Genomic DNA, 5036 nt, shown 5'->3' on the forward strand with positions numbered 1-5036 from the left:
AGTAATCTAAATGTTCCTAATTGGATTTTTCGCTAGTGTAATTATAAGTATGGTTTTTGAATGCTTTTGTACAAAAAGTCCGAAAGTAGGCTTAGAGAAAATCGGGTAGTAATATGGAACCTTACTGTATATTTTCAAAAAAATGCTTTAATGTAGCCAAAAACAAATAGGAAAGAACAAAAAAAGTTAAATAATTACCAAATTATTTACTCCAATGTATTTTATCGCAAAAATACTTTTATAATAGAAAAATATGACCTCCATCAACAATATATACTCCAGCAGCTCTTTTTCGTATTTTCGGGAAGAATTGGCTTTCTACCTAGTGTCTTTTTCACAAATTGCTCTGGAGGAATGTCTGCTCGCAAATAGAAAGTTCGGAGGAGTTGAGTTCCATATTACTGTAAAAGCACCAATGGGGTCCATATTTCACGCATCGCCGTCTTGAATTAACTTATGTCTGTCGAGACCAAAATTTAAAAACGTGAACATCACACAGATTAATATGTACCCCTAAGTCTCTGGAACGGAATACATGCACCAGTGAACCTACAACTACACGATTTATATTTTAAAAATAATTAAATTCACTTAGCATTCAAAACTTTCGAATTTTGAAAAAAACAAATTTGCTGATTAAATGCGGACAACCGTTTAACTGAAGTAAAACGGGTTTTCCCCTTGCTATGGATGTCTGCCTAGTTCAGTTCAGCCACATTCCTCTACAGTTCGCCTTTATTATCAGTTCGAAATGGGGTGGTTCCATAATACCCGCAGTGTTCCATAATACCACCTTCTCCTCTACAAATTTCACACAGTTGATTAATCTAATTCAGCACCCACCCTTCAATTATAATGTAAGTCCAACCACGGCCCAATTAACGTTCAGGCCTATCGTCTAATTGTCATTATGTACAAACATCATAAATTGCAATTATGTAATTCTGTTTTATTAAACAAACCCAGCTGGCACCCTTCCTCCTCTTTCTCCTTCTATTACCATTCCCTAATCCTCCCCTCCTTTCTCCTCCTAGGGCTATACCTCCAAGGCCTTAACCCCCTTTTACCAACTGTATCCCAACCTTGCAACCCAGCCATATTTTGAGATAAGAAAAAAAGGTAATCAATGAGTAAGGTGACACCCAAAAATGTATTACTGTGCTGTCCAGTTTAGAGTTGTTTGTGATCTATTATTCTCTTATGGAGGCACATGAATGAAAACTTAAACCCAATTTCTTCATTTTCAAGCATTCTTAAAACCATTTCTTTTTATATTTAAAGTGGAATCAAATCCATTCACCCTAAATTATTATTAAACTCCTAAAGAAATGGCTATACTATGTAATTCTTTATTTTCACATTTATGAAAATAATTACACAGTACAGCTATTTCTTCAGGAGTTCTTGACTGATTTAATAAGTAAATAAAAATATTTTAGTAAATCATTTCTGTATCTTAAATGTTTTGATGTTTAATATAGCAAGTTATTAGAACAGAATAGAATTTAGAACCATTTTTATAATTTTTGATCATCTGTCCTTTATAATGTGCAAGTTAATGAGTAAAGGAAAGAAAAATAAAATTTTAAAATCTTTCTGACAGTATAAAATTTATATGCATATTATATACATTACAGAATGATCAAATTGATCAAATGAAAAGTTTACTAATGACTTAGTGATGTCAGGAATTGGTAGCACCTAATTAAATAAATTGATGGTCCAAAATGAGTCAAAGTTTCAGAAATATTTTCTTTTGAGTCTATAGTAATAAATGTTTAAAATTCAAATATTTTTGTATAGCAAGTAGTAAAAAGCACAATAGTACAAAACGTTGCAAGGAGTAAACTTGACAAGTAAATTTTATTTGATCATCCAGTAGTTATGTTTGGAAAATAATTATAGTAGAAGTCAACTCCCAAGGTAAATTTTTTTATTACAAAACTATAACAAATTATTAAATGAAATGAAAATAATGTTTAAAAAATAATAGAATATGTACAGATAAAAATAATATCATTAAAAACTCTTACTTTAATATATCTTTAATGTGATAAAAACATTTTAAGAATTTATTATATTAAATTCAAACTGTATAAAGATATATATATATATATATATTTTTTTTCTTATTTTGTATTAATAACTACAATAGATATGCCTATTCATATGTGATATGATTGAAATTTTTGAACTGGTTCAAGAACAATTTTAGTCCACAAACATTTTCAATCGATAACTGTAAAAGCAAAGTGATAATCACACAAATACAACATTTTACATTATACATTCATAAATACTAATCATATATTTGATTAAACAACAACATTACTTTAACTTTGACTATAAAATACACAATAATTTAAAATCTTTAAAACATACAATTTATTTTTTAACAGAATTTACCTTCTTGAATGTTCAATACATTAAAATTAACATGCAATACAAAATTTTAAAGCTAAAAGTAATTCTATAATTTATTAAAAAAATTGATTAATTATTTTTAAAAAATATATAAAATGTAGAAATATTTGAATTCACATTTTTGAGATAATTTAATATTAGATATGTGCTTTAAAAATGCAAATTACAATAGCTACTTTCACCAAATATATATCAATCATTTTAACAGTTCAACCATTTAGAATTCAATTCAAGCAGCAACTTCATTAAATTTCACAATAACTTTTTCAATATTTTCACAACTATTTTGATAATACAGCTATTAAAATTTCACAACAATTTTAAATTCTAAAAGTTATTAAATAAAAATAAACTAAATTTATAATTATGAAATATTTTATTTAAAATCTAATTGCTATAATTAAAACTATTTAAGAATCTAATCAGTTATAATCTATATAAAATTTCACTAAATGTTTATCTAATTCATTATTTCTGAATTAAAATTAAAGAAATTATTATTGAGCTTTTTACTTCATAATAAAATTAAAAATTCTTAAAAGTAGCCAAAAAAAATTTTAAAAAAATGATTGGAGTGTAATTATTGCTTGTGCTTCTAGATATAAATAAAAATTGGTACTTTTCCGTTAACTGGGTGCCATTCAATTGATGACTTATGAATTGTGTTTAAATCCTAATATCATCTTTAATTCACAACAAACTGCTGTTGTAGTGATTTTGATTCAAAGCTAACTGCTTTAATAATATTGTTTAAAATTTATAAAAGTCTATTATGTTTTTAAACAAAACTTGCTAGAACCAGTTAGATAGCACAAATGATTAGCATATTTACACAATAGCATTGTTGTAGTTGTGTTAAATTTACATTTTCTTGTAAATTTTTGTGCATCTATAAACTATGAACTTAAGAAGTTATTAATTTTTTAGTTTTTACCAAACTAAAGTATAAAAATTAAAATAAGGTTTTTTAATTATTTTTAACATTATATTATATCCTGCTGGTTCTCTTATCTGTGGCATTAATGTAATGCGTTTATATAAATTAGGTTTTTGAAAAGGCAGTAGATATCTGTAAGATACAGACTATGTTAATGTGTTGAAAGTGACTAGGTGACTAGTTATATTATTTTTTGACTTCATATTTTCTTTTTGACTTAAAATGGAGTATATACTGTCAAATTTACCAGATGACGAGGAAAGTGCAATATACTTTTTTCAAGATAAAGCTATTTTGCACAGCAAAAGGTTCTGTTCTAAAAATCATCCAATGATACTGTATTTTTGTATGTCAGACGTCCCTAGATGGAGATGCCATATTTGCAGTTGTCAAGAAAAGAAAGGATTAAGAACTCAGAATTGTTTGAAGGATCCCAAATTCCTTTCTTGAAAGTCTTATGGTTCATCTATTTATGGTGTTGCAAATTAACTTCTGTTGACTTCTGCAGAATGCAGATAGGATTTGATTCAAGCATGACTGTGGATTGGAACAACTATATGAGGGAGGTATGTACTAATGCTTTATTAACTTGTCCTACAGTAAAAATAGACAGCGATAACAAAATTGTGGAAATTGATGAAAGTATGTTTTCATAAAGAAAATACAATACAGGATGCATTTACAACAACAGTGGGTTTTTGGCAGAATTTACAGGGAGACAAATGAATGTTTTTTAGTAGCTGTGCCTGATCACTCTGCAAAAACATTAATGAATAAAATTCAAAATAACATAAAAGAAGGAACAACAATTTACCACAACAGTGGTTTTTTGGAGGAATTTACAGGGAGACAAATGAATGTTTTTTAGTAGCTGTGCCTGATCACTCTGCAAAAACATTAATGAATAAAATTCAAAATAACATAAAGGAAGGAACAACAATTTATTCCAACTGTTGAAAAGCACATAAAAAGGAAGAATTAGTAAAAACTGGTTACGAACACTTCCAGGTAAATCATAAATATAATTTCATTGATCCACAAACGGGTTGCCACACCCAAAATATAGAAAGGTTGTGGGGTAGTGCAAAGTGGCGAAATAAAGTACAATGAGAAACCTCAAATAACCTCCTAGAGTCGTATTTATCAGAATTTATGTTGCAAAAGCAATACAGAAAAACAAAATGTTTATAGCAATACTAAAAGAGAGATCAAAATTTATGCCTCCTATATGAAATGGTGAAAATTTGTAATCTTAATAATTGAAAATTAGTAATATTATTTGTAATTTTCTTTTGTAAACTTCATAGATTTGTAAATACAGTTTATCTGTAAAAAATGTAAAATTAAACATTATTTTTTCTAAAACTGGAATGAAAATTGAATGGCACCCAGTTAATGGAGAAGTACCTAAAAATCTTATTTAAAAATTTAAGTTTTAAATATTTCATGGAGGGAGTGGATCAGAAACTTTGCTACATTCTTCACATTTTAATTTTTCTAACTTCTCATTAATAACTTTTAATTCTTCTTGCAAATTATTAATAGCTTTCTGTAAAACAAATTAGAATAGATAATTAATTCATCAGACAGTTTATTTTTTTTTTATGTAAAATAAAATATAATTAAATTTTCTTACAACAATGGTTATATTTTATGATAAATGTTATAAATAATA

This window comes from Centruroides sculpturatus, unplaced genomic scaffold (genome assembly GCF_000671375.1).
Source record: "Centruroides sculpturatus isolate CEXI.00-Female unplaced genomic scaffold, Cexi_2.0 scaffold151, whole genome shotgun sequence".
Taxonomy (NCBI): Eukaryota; Metazoa; Arthropoda; class Arachnida; order Scorpiones; family Buthidae; genus Centruroides; species Centruroides sculpturatus.